Genomic DNA, 13042 nt, shown 5'->3' on the forward strand with positions numbered 1-13042 from the left:
CCTCATGAACCTTTCAGGGGCTGGATGATTATGGTGCAACTTGAATAAAATATTGGAGGGGCCCAGATAATCTTTTTTTTTAAAAAAAATTCCATTTAAACATATGTAATCACATTATTATTATCCGCTTTACCTCTTTGGCTCTTTAGAGCCTATCGACTTCCTTCCCTCCCACCTCTTGGCTTTCAAAATTAACCTTTATATCACAGCATTTTATATATTTTCCAATTCTAATAAGACTCATCACAAAATACCTCAACATTTAAATAAATGTAGAAAGGTAAAAAAAATCTCATTACAATTCTTCAGATACCCTTACTAGTGTTGTTGATGGTTTACAATGATCTTTCAAATATTGTATAAATTTACTCCAGTCTTTTTGGAAAACTTGATCATGCTGTTCTCAGATTTTTCCTGTCAGCTTCGCCAGTTCCGCAAAGTCCGTCAGTTTCATCCGCCACTCTTCTTTCATTAGTACTTCTTGCTGTTTCCATTTTTGGACTAAAAGGGTTCTTGCCGCTGTTGTTGCATACATGCACAATCTTTTATCTTTTCTTGGTATCTCTTCGCCTACTATACCCAGTAAAAAGGCTTCTTCTTTTTTAACAAAAGTGTTTTTAAACATTTTCTTTAACTCATTATCATTTCCCAGAAAGCCTTTAGGAGGGGCCCAGATAATCAACCACAAGATGTGGCATACATACACATCCCATTTGAATGGCAATGTCTATCAATTTGGGGGGCCTTGCCCCCCCAAACATTTTATTGGGAGTGAAGGGACTTGAGCCCCTAGGAACTGGCTCCTCTGCTCTGCTGGATGGGGCGAGAGACAGACATGACTCTTAACTTTCTCCATAGGCAACATACCAGTCTAGTGGAAGTCAGAGATTTCTACCAGGGTTCTCCTCCCCCAGCCACAAGATTTGGCGAGCTCTGGTGGAGCAGTACCCTACTTGCCCTCCTGGACTAGCCTCAACTAGTCTTCTTGGTAGCGAAGCTGGAGATTATATTTTAGGTGGTATACCAGCTAAAAGAAAAAAGGCAATAGAAGTTAAATTGCATAGCATCACCTAGTGGTTGGAGGAAATGTAACCCTCAACCAGATGCAGGCGACAGGACATCATTTCTCTCCAGTTTCATTATCCTGTTCTTGAAGGGCTCAATTTGCAATTCTCATAAAAAAAACAACAACAACTAATAATCCTGTGTTGGTCTATAAGGGGGGAGGGAATCCAAAGTTCATAGTGGGATTTTGCAAGCATTCATATGCTCAGAGAGTGAGCTGCAGGCAGTCTTTTGTTTCTCCTGCACTGACGTTCTAGGATGTGTGATGGTCACCTGTCTATGTTACCAGGTGGATCTTGCGCTGTTTGTCACTGTATGTCACTCAGACTGCAACCATTTGGTGGAGCATTCTTGCAGCCTGAGCCAATTCTAAGAAGACAAAATTGTTCCATGCAAGCAAAGCTGTTAGCAGCCTAACCCATCTCTCAGGAACATTAACAGCAAGCGGCATTGATAGCTTTATAATCAAGGAGCCTATTCCAAGGCAGCACTGACACAAACTCTGCAGGAAATATGTGTGTCTTTCCTAGAGACCGGTGAATGTATTTTAATTTTCTCCATCTTAAATGTAAAGCACATTTGATTAAATGTAAGTTGCCTTCCCCATCCATCTCCATGTAATGTGCTACGTCCAAGGTTTCGTTATGAAACTGTTGACTTTTACGAATGTGTAATGTATTTTTCCTATTATAGTATGGATTATAGACACAGAGAGCACAGTCTGTATATATAACAATTTTACTGTGTTGTACAGGGAAATTTGTTCCTAAATACGTGTGGTCTTCTCTCAAAGTCATTCCCGGCTACAAATCACTGTGGGAAAACTGTAAGGGGCAAAACTGTATTTATGGCAGGAATAAAATAAAATAAAATAAGATCTAGTGAAATGTGGCAGAAAACCCAACCTTCTGAGTTTCCAAGAAGCTCTGTAAGAAGGTTTGGTTTAAATAACATGGTAAGATAAGATATACATAGTGCAATATAAATGAAGAAATGTGAAGATATGTAATAACTACGGAAAATTATCAGACATGTTGATGGAAGTCTAAAAGAAAAAAGGCATGTGATGAATTCCAAATGTTTAATTGTGTTATAAATTTGTTTTTATTGGAAAATTAATAAAAATTATATACAAAAAAAAACACAAAAACCCCCAACCGTCTGGAAGCCTGAAAACTGAAAAGTTTACAGGACTCGAAGAAAATCATGGATCTGTTCAAAATTAAAGTATGTATAATTAAGTGGGCCTCAGATTTGGTCACTTCTTAATTCTTTTGTATTTGATTCTTCTCTCAACTTGTTTCTAGCTGCAGCTTAGAGCTGAAATGAGAGATATGATTTGGTAAAAGACATGGTTCTTTTTTGTTCACAGATATTTCATAATATTTAATTACGTCTCACTTCTTAGGTGTGTGGCGCTATTTTGTTTTGTGTTCCATCATTTTTAATTTTATATTCTACCTAAAGCTGGAAGTGGCCTAGGTCTCTCTGGACTACTGAAACCGAGTGTCCCTGATCATTGTTCTTGCTGGCCAGGGCTGGGAGCAGCACACAGGCACTCAAAGGCTTGGCCAGTATTCTCTGTAAAACGGACTGCACACACCCACCTCCCAAGCATGTCCCAGAACCTTTTGCGAATTGCAGTGTTTCTGAAATGCAGAAAACTTGAAAAGCACAATAGACAGTGGAGTCTGCAGCAAAATAAGCACTCCAGCATAAGTGTGCAATGAGATAAGATTCTTTTTATTGCTAAAAGAGATCGAAATCAATATCTAGATATAACAATTTGATTCTTTTCATCCCCCCCCCCCCCGTTTATATTTCACCCTATGTTGTAATCATCCCAGGAACATTCAGTTAAAAACAAATAAATTAAACATAATATGCATAAGGAAAGATAAAAACGAACAAATTTGATAATAAATATACACAACCTTCCTTGCTAAGATTTAAAAGAAGCCAGTCACAGGACTGGAGCCATTCCTTAGCCACATTCCTAATGAGTCTGGCATGGTTTCCGTTTTAATATTCCTTTGATATCTCCACCAAATAGTGTGTTTTTCTTCACACTCAAGTGTCACAGAAGAGTAATACAGTAATGCCCGCACTGAAAGCGTTGGGCTTTCAGTGCCTGTAACACTTTCTGGGTCGTCTACAAATTTTTGCTTGGAAGTGATTATTTCACACATTTTCCAAAAATATTTTTCACCCAGAACCAGCGTTCCACTTAAGATCTGTGAAGCTGCTGCATTAAACCAAGTATAGATAGAAATTCCAGCACGCTGTTCTGTTTCAATGGGAGGCACTCCCAAAACCTCAGGAAGCTTAATTCCTTCGTTTGTTAATATAGAATGCAGATTCCACAAAATGGAAATAAGTACCAATGTACCTGCTGCCAAGTCCACAATTGCTCCGATGGAAAAGAAGGTGACGATGAAATCATTGTGTTTTCCCAGCTCAAATATGTTATAAAGCGCAAAGGCCATACAAAAAACGGTCAGCGCATTGGCAATTGAGGCCAATGGCATCAAGTCCTGGGCAAGGATGATTTCAGAGGGTAGGGACTCCTCAACATTTAACGGTATGCATATGATGTTGATCTTCTTCATTGTAATTCTGCACATGGAACAGGTGCCCCAGATCCCAGTGCCCACAATGCCAGGTTTGCTGCTGCCCATAATGTTCTCAATCTGCCACACTCTTTGGAGAACCAGAACCATAGTTTCTGCAGACAACATGCAAATCTCTTGGTAGGGGTGCGTATCCAGAATCGGTTGAAAGCAGGCTCCTCTGATATCTTGTTCTAGAGGCATGCGTGGGTCAGCGTTAGGAGTGGGAGGAATCCCTCCTGCACCTGCTCTTGCCCTCTTGGGCGGATTAGCTTTTTCTGGGAGGAGGGGGGTCGGGTCATTGTCATCCTCCTTAAGGGGGGGTGAGGTTCCCCCAACGTTGTTACTCACTGTTTGTTATATTTGCTCCGTTTTCTCGGTTTCCTCAACCCGCTCTGTTTCTGAGCCAGGGAAGATGGCATTGGCTCTCTGCCAATTCTTTGTTTTAGAGGAACTGTGAGTCCCAGTTATGCTCTTCTGGCTCTTTGCATCTCGTTTTCTCCTTCCGGCAGGCATTCTCAATAATAAATTATTATTGTTACTCACTCTCCATTCAAGATTGGCAGATGTGGAGCAGATGTTCATAAAGCAGCCAATAAGAGCCAGGACAAAGGCCTCCAGTTGCAAACAGAATACTCTGCACAACAGCCGTACTGGAAAGGAGCCATAATGTGCCTGGGCTGGAACTTTAGCTTTGGTACTGGGAAGACTGGCGATAGAAGGCATGCTGGAGAAAAACACAGACAAAAGATAACCGTTAGATACTTAGACCCAATATCATATGGACATCCACCTGGCCTAGGGGGCGAGGCCCACATTCACCAGCCCCACTGAAGAGGCTCCTCATGAGGCCGGAGGAACATCGCCCTGCTGTGAGTGTGAAGGCCGCTCCCTGCAAGGCCCTTTCCACCTGGCCTAGGTGGAACACCACCCGGCTAACGTTTTCTTGATTTATTGATTTAATATGCTGTAAACCGCTTTGAGATTTTTATTAAAAATATAAAGCAGTATAGAAATTAAAAAATAAATAAATAAATCTCCTAAAGTTTGAGCAAATAGTGATGCTAAAACAGCTAAAACAGTGCCATCATTCTAGGGCAAATTCTGCATTTCCCACCTTGAGACGTTGGAATGGAAAAGTCTGCTGTACCTGCAATCATAAGTGCCAGGAATCAGACTTCCCCAGGGGTGAAGAAATGGCACAACTGCACAACCCCTTTTGTTCTATTGGACCTCCTCCATGCAGATAATTGGGCTCTTGTCCGCTCCTCCTCTGCTCCCCTCCCTTCCCTCTCCATTGTTAAAATGTCAGGCATGATCCAACTAAAGTTACACATTCTACCCTTGAAAGAAAGTTTGGTGCAACAGATTAATACAGCTAGTAAAGGTAAAGGTAAAGGGACCCCTGACCATTAGGTCCAGTCGTGACTGACTCTGGGGTTGCGGCGCTCATCTTGCTTTCCTGGCTGAGGGAGCCGGCGTACAGCTTCCGGGTCATGTGGCCAGCATGACCAAGCCGCTTCTGGCGAACCAGAGCAGCGCATGGAAACGCCGTTTACCTTCCCGCTGGAGCGGTACCTATTTATATACTTGCACTTTGACGTGCTTTCAAACTGCTAGGTGGGCAGGAGCAGGGACCGAGCAACGGGAGCTCACCCCGTCGCAGGGATTCGAACCGCTGACACTACTGTTCAGTAAATAATCCTTTCTGACTTTAGTCCTCTCTCTCTCTCTCTCTCTCTCTCTCTCACACACACACACACACACACACACACACACACAATGTGAAAAGCCTACCAAGTGGCTCTCAGACAGGACAAAAGGAAATAAAAGTCAATTTTTTCTTATCTGAGAAAACACTGCTATGTTGGTGGGGAACTGAGGAGTGCTGAATATATACACCTACACGAAATCAGTTCTTCAACTAGTCTCTGGTATGCAAGGGCTTTTTCCAAGGCTTTCTCTTCGTGTGTCTGGCCTAAGAGAAGACCTGAGAAGAGAGAAGCTGGTCTGAGCACAGTAGCAACTGCTCCTTGGAGTTCTGAGGCAGTTGGAATGCAGCTTGCTTTGAACTCTCAGAACAACAGAAATCATAACTCCAGGGTATTGGTCGTTTAGAACATTTGGCAACTGCTTGGAGGCAGTATGCATTTGAATACCAGTATGATTCTGCAACTTTTAAAAGACACCTTTTTGTTAGATGGAAGCGTATGCAAAGATTGGATACAAAATGTGGAAATAAACACCCCAGCTGCCAGTTCCAAAGGAATGAGCGAGCAAGATTTGAAATAAACAAATACACAAATATACAAATATTTAGTTGTTTCCACTGGGTTTGAACACCACTTCGGATTAAAGCAAGTTTATTCAGTAGTACTGGTGGATCTGACTAGTCCAGCATCCCTTTTCTAAAAATGAAAAGCTTTATAAAAACTCTATGGGGACAGGCAAGTATTAACTCCATATTACAGTCTGTCAGATGTGTGGAGACGTCTGGTACTGTGAAATAATTTATTGCTTAAGTTCGGGCTACTTTGTAAATGATGAGGGGGATATTTGACTCAGAGGTTTCCCAGCCCATTGGTTGCTTTCCTGGTCACCCGAATATCAATTCTCCCTACATTCACTGTGTTGGTCCCCAGGTAGATGACTCTTTTGAGATTTGCTGATCTTCATGTGCTATGGACTCATAACAATTTTTTTGGTAGATTTATAAGTCTTCTACAGATACTTTTCCTGCACATGCTCGTGGGGATTCCTTCCCTTATAAAACGTGGGACTGAAAATATCCAGCATTCCCAATTTGAATCCCTGAATGGGAAGTGGCAGACACACCCTGTGTGAAGGAGCACTTTCCTCTTACTGGTACTTTTGGGAACATGGGATATAAATGAACTGTCCCTCAATCTAGAGATCTGTAAGCCCCCAGTATACTGCTAAATCAATTTCATTGCTTTGACCTTTCCTGTTAAGGGAGATGCTACAGCTATTGGGTCATTGCTGCTGCCCGTTTCTGTACCTTCCCCAGCTTTATGATACCCATTTTGAGACCAGGTGACTAAAAGAGCACACAGTATTCTAAATGTTAACGTCTCCCTCCGCAAAGAAATGGCCTCGAATTACCTGCCCCTTTCAGTTCTGCCTTTTAAGCCCCAGACTCCTATGTTCTGAATATTTTGTCACAAGCTCAGCTTTCCACCCTCCCCTTAGAGCCACAAGGCCCCGGGCTAAAATACACTGCTACCAAAAATGGGAAAGTGCTCAGTTTAGCAGCGGAAGAAGAAACGAAGCTGCAAGCGGGTTTTGTGTCATTCCCTCGCTCTCAAGGGCTGTTTTCTTCAAGCGGTGGTTAGGAAGAAGAAGGGTTTTGGATTTGATATCCCGCTTTATCACTACCCGAAGGAGTCTCAAAGCGGCTAACATTCTCCTTTCCCTTCCTCCTCCCCCACAACAAACACTCTGTAAGGTGGGTGGGGCTGAGAGACTTCAGAGAAGTGTGACTAGCCCAAGGTCACCCAGCAGCTGCATGTGGAGGAGCGTGGAAGCGAACCCGGTTCACCAGATTACAAGTCCACCACTCTTAGCCATGGGGTGCAGGGCATCGGCATAGCCATGCGTTTTGTTGGGAGGGGAGGCCTTTTGATGGGGGGGGCAGAACCAATGTGATTGGTCAGTTAGTTAAGTATATTTTTTATTGTTTTACTTGATCTAGAGGGGACAGCTGTCCTCACCTTGGCTACGCCCATGGTGCAGGGGGGGCAGCTGCCCCCCTAAATCCAGTAAGTAAATAAAAATACTTAACTAGCTGTCCAATTGTGTCGCAGATAACTCAGTTCTGGCCCCGCAACATAAAGCTCCCCCCCATAAGTCCTGGCTATGCCCATGACAAATATAAGATAAAAAACAAATAAAATAAAACCTACATACAGCAGCAGTGTTTTGTGTTGTGTAGGCTCCTATGATGTAAGTAATGGGCCCCGCCTGCTAGACTGCTCCCTAAAATACCACTGGTTCGCTCATTTCTATATCAGTTACTTTGATATGATACATATTATGTTATGTGCAATGGCAAATAGATACCTGTTAGGTCCATTAATTACCATATAGCATATATTCAACACAAAAAAGAGCGACAATTTGTTGTTGACAAAGGACAGCTGGACAAATAAAGGGCCCCATTACCTTCAGTGGCTTAGGACCTCATCAAACCTAAATCCGGCCCTGTGTATACCCCCCCCACCTACAAGTTGCTATGTCTTCATCTGACTTTCAACCCAGATGTGCAGTTTTCAGAAGGAAAGGGGGCAGAAAAACAAAAGGTGTGAAATCCCCACAACACGCGCTCAAAGGACCTTCTGGGATTGTGACCCAGATTCAGTTCTTTACAAGTGTAAAAATCATAGGCGTGTATGACAGAAATATCAGCAATATTCTGGAACTCCAGTTCTGTCTATCTATAAACGGTGTTAATTTTAGCCATCTTCTAGCTAGCTATAACAGAGGTGTGTGTGTGTGTGTGTAGACCAGATCTGCTTTCATGGCAAGCTCATAGTTGTGACAGAAAATTTATGATGGGAATCCGAGAAGAGGAAAACCAAAGAGACTCCATTTTGCTTCAGATAATAGGCAAATCAAGGCAGACATAATTTAGCCTTCTCTGCAACTTGCTGGCTTTTCTAACACACCCCACCTACCTCAATACTAACAACAACAACAACATTTTTATCATTTATACCCCACCTATGTGGCTGGGTTTCCCCAGCCACTCTGGGTGGCTTACAGCACCTTAAAAATTGTAATACAGACATTAAATAGTTCCCAATGCTGTACAGAGTTGCCTTCAGATGTCTTCTAAAAGCCACATAGTTGTCCTTGACATTGACATCTGCCATTGCAATAGTCTGACACCCCACCTCACATTTAGATTTTGCCATTTTCACCTCTCCCACTTCCCCCCAAAATGTACCGACCAGCAAACTTAGCTAAAACTGCCAGACGTTCCATCACCCCCTAACCTGCTTAACTGAGAAGCTGATGCTGACTTTGCAAGATGACGTCAGACAAAAAAAAAGAAAAAAGAAAAAAGAAATACTAGGTTGCCATAGTGATTGCTTACGCTGAATGCTAAAAGCCAATAGAGTCATAGTATTATTAATGTATGGAATTAAACAGTATAAGATGTGCGAGCCATTCTGTAAAAAGACAGGCAGGTTTTGGAACTTGATTCCCTTTTACCTTCTTACTGCAGTCTGAATAAATCTTTTCTTTTTCCACCCTGGTGTGATTCTTGACTGATCATCCCAGCATTGGACTTTTGTCCATAACAGATACATCTGCAGATTCAGAATTTCTCTGGTGCTTCATATATATTACATCAGTATTCTGAACTGCCCTCCTCAAAAGGATGTTATGAAGAGTAACGATGCCTCGAATCTGATCTACTAATCAAAACTCTCAGGTTGAGATCCTATTCACCTATGATTTTATTTCTTGCTGTGAGACACCCTGAGAACTAATAATAATAATAATAATAATAATAATAATAATAATAATATTTATACCCAAGCCCATCTGGCTGGATTTCCACAGCCACTCTGGGTGGCTCCCAACAGAATTAAAAGCACAATAAAACATAGGTAAAGGTAAAGGGACCATTAGGTCCAGTTGTGGCCAACTCTGGGGTTGCAGCGCTCATCTCGCTTTACTGGCTGAGGAAGCCGGCATACAGCTTCTGGGTCATGTGGCCAGCATGACTAAGCCGCTTCTGGCGAACCAGAGCAGCGCATGGAAATGCCGTTTACCTTCCCGCCGGAGCCTTACCTATTTATCTACTTGCACTTTGACGTGCTTTCGAACTGCTAAGTGGGCAGGAGCTGGGACCGAGCAACAGGCGCTCACCCTGTCGCAGGGATTTGAACTGCCGACCTTCTGATCTGCAAGCCCTAGGCTCTGTGGTTTAGACCATAGCACCACCCGCATCCTTAAAACATAGGTAGATATATAAAGAACGTTAGAAATAGCTAAGGGCTGGATTCAATGAACTCAGTGCTATAGCGGAAGTCAGTGCAATGGATCTCACCAGGGCAAGGGGGCTTTCCTCCCCGTTCCTCCCTCAGATCTACTCTGGGGAGTCAGGAGAACCCCCAGAACAAAATGAGACAGGGAGAGTGATTGTTCCATCTGGCAAGCGGAAATGCTTTCGCTGATGGAATGATCAGAAGCACTTGGTGTTTTAATCCCTCCCTCTAATTAAATTAAATTAATGAGTGTGCACTGTTTTAACACAGTGGGACTTACTTTTGAATAAACACACCTAAGATCGTGCCATGAAGTGGTTCACAAGCCAATAGCCCAATTCAGACATCACCACTGTGTTAACCATAGCTAGGAAGGGAAACAAATGGTTGACCTTTCAAATAATTAGACAGACATTAAGAGCTGCTTGTTGGTTTTCTTTTTCTGCCTGCTTAGCACTTCTTTCTCGAGAGTGGTAGCCTCCAGAGGTGGAGCAACAACTGCAATTATTGTTCAGGCATTATGTCAAGCCATGGTGAACACAAACCATGTTATGTAAACCTTCTTCTAACAAAACTTTCTGATTCTGAATTGCTGGATTGTCAATTCAGTGCACCTTCCGTGACCCAGCTCCGTTCCCTTTTTTTGCTTAAGCTTCCAGCTCATTAAGCAAAGTTAACATTATGCTAAGTATGATTGTAGTAACGAGGCCCAAGGTGCTGCTTAGGAAATAGAAGCAGGCAGCAAAATGTCACAAGTCATTTGTGATACTTGCATCTTGTCAGCACTTACTCCAAGAAGCAGATTGTTTAAATTGTCAGAGAATACAACCAAGACTTTCAGAAGCAGATGAAAACTTTTTCCTTCCGCACCTAGTTGCAAGCCTTTATAATAGCAGCCTAAACTTCCCAGGTACACTATGCATCTAATGTAGCAAAAAAGTTCATTTAATAAAAGCTTATAAAGTTATTATATGAAGAACAGAAACAAAATGAGAGCTGGATCTGGAAGCTGAAGAAACACTAGGGGGAAAAAATCACGGAGAACAGGCTGGTTAATGGCAATGAGCCTTTAATAAGAATTAATTAGGTGCATTTTTTCCACTGCTGTCTCAAAAGTATACATAGCAGTTCCAATTGGAGTTTTTAGCTGGAATGTAGGAAGTGTAACCCCACAAATGTAGCATGGGAGACCCAATCCTGAGGCAGCATTGATGCGTTCCTAAAAAGTAAAGCACACAAGCAAAACTCTGAAAGTAGCTTCATTGATTTTCAAGTGAAACCAGAACTCTTCCTGCTGGGACTTATGGATACACAGTTAGAAAAGAGCTATAGAATTTTGTTACAATATATGATTATGGCTGTGAGACTTTTGTATGCACAAAAACGGTAGGACTGCTAGAATGGCTGCTAAAACTGGCGGACTTAGTTGATATGGCAAAACTGACATGTTTAATCAGAGAAAAGTCATTGTTAACATTTGTTAAATATTGGAAAACTCATGGACTTTTTTCGTGAAAAACAAAAAGAAATAATGACAACTGGATTTGAGGATTGTAGATAATATTTCTTTATAGAAAGTGGTTTTGTGGGGTGTTGGATTGGATGAATAAAGTGAATATTGTTTTTATATAGCAGACAGATGAAGAATTGGAAGTTCTGTATTTTCTGAATCTTATTTTTCTATCTTACTATTTTAACCTCTTCTATTTCCTTCCTTCCTTCCTTCCTTCCTTCCTTCCTTCCTTTCTTTTTCTTTCTCTATTTCTCTCCCCCTCACATTTTTGTGTTTTTATTATATCCATATAAAAGTATTGGTTTGGTTTTAAAAAAGGAAAAGATAGTAAGTTTTTCTCTATAAACCTTAACATTTTTTTAAAAAAAGAATGTAGTTCCGTGCCTCACTACAGATCCAGGTTTTGCTTTCTTTTCCTTCCTTCCTTCCTTCCTTCCTTCCTTCCTTCCTTCCTTCGCCTTTGCCACTGGATAGACACTGATAGCAAGGACAGCATACAGAAACAAAAATCTCAACGTCTACAAATGAAATACAAAATGCAATCTATAACCACAAAACCATTATGGAGGCGATTGAAATGATAAAGTATCTGTCACATATATATCTTATCTAAATCTTACACCATGGTTCTAAGTGTATTCTAATCAGTTGTCCATAGTTGATGAAGATACCAACCCAACACACCCTTCTCGCCCCCCTTCTGGTAATGCCCTGTATTCTCCAGTGACCTTTGCATATTGAATAAAATCCTGCCACACAGCGCTAAAATTATGTAGCTGTGCTTTTCCTTGTAGCTAACATGTGGATAAAGTAATTTCCACCTGATATTACTATACGGTGGTACCTTGGTTCTCCACCACCTTGGTACTCAAACTTGGAACGCAAACCCGGAAGTACCGGTAAGTGTGAAGGTTTGCAAACTTTTTCAGAAGTCGAACATGCTCCACTTTGAGTGCCACACTTCTGTTTTGAGTGTTATGCTTCCAATTTGAGTGCCACACTTCTGTTTTGACTGCCACACTTCCATTTTGAGTGTTACGCTGAGGTCTGTCTGTTTTTGCTATTTATTTTCCGTTTTTGTGGCTCTTTTTTGTTTTGTTTTTGTGACTGTGTGGAACCTATTTCAGCTACTGATTGATTGATTGTGTGACTGCAGTACATTGTTTATTGCTTTCATCTTATGGATCAGTGGTCTCGTTAGTAAAATTCATGTTAAATTGGTGTTTTAGGGGTTGTTTTTTAAAGTCTGGAACAGATTAATCCATTTTGCATTACTTTCTGTGGGAAAGTATGCCTTGGTTTTGGAACGCTTTGGTTTTGGAACGGACTTCCAGAACGGATTAAGTTTGAGAACCAAGGTACCACTGAATATCGTATGTTTCTGTGGCAAGTCTTTGAAGACACATTGTCGAGGTTTCTCCAGTTCTGTACTATTGTTTTTCTAGCTTTCACCAGTAAATGTGCTATCAAACCCTTAGAACTAATCACCTTATTAGATCCTGTAAATATTGATAAAATAAACAATTATGGAGTGACATCTATCAGTGTGTTTGTCATTTTTATCATTTCAACATGAAATAAGGCCCCAAACCTTTCAACATATGGGCATGTCCTCCACAAACATAAATATACCCTTTTATTGTGGTAGCCTTGCCAGCGCTTGGAATCGACAGAGGGCATAATATGTGCCAGTTGGTTCGGCATAGGATACCACTGTTGTAAAATTTTGAGAAGTATTTCTCTGGTGTTAGCTGATATTGATTTAAATGGTTTGTTTAACCATAAATTACTCCATGTGGGGTCCTTTATATTGTTTTCAAGATCATCTTCCCCAATCG

The 13042-nt window shown here is 41.4% G+C and overlaps 1 protein-coding gene and 1 long non-coding RNA gene across 2 annotated transcripts in view; one reads left to right on the top strand and one right to left on the bottom strand.

Moving 5' to 3' along the window:
• PDE4A (phosphodiesterase 4A) overlaps positions 1–13042 on the top strand; it is a 353439-nt gene that overhangs the window by 36392 nt on the left and 304005 nt on the right. The window lies entirely within an intron of this gene.
• On the bottom strand, positions 2791–7647 carry LOC308466627. Its single transcript, XR_013980918.1, has 2 exons — positions 5581–7647; positions 2791–4401 (listed from the first exon to the last, which is right to left on the bottom strand). It is a non-coding gene; the product is annotated as an uncharacterized lncRNA (long non-coding RNA).

This window comes from Podarcis pityusensis, assembly GCF_964106645.2.
Source record: "Podarcis pityusensis genome assembly, chromosome: 17".
In the NCBI taxonomy this organism is placed as follows: Eukaryota; Metazoa; Chordata; class Lepidosauria; order Squamata; family Lacertidae; genus Podarcis; species Podarcis pityusensis.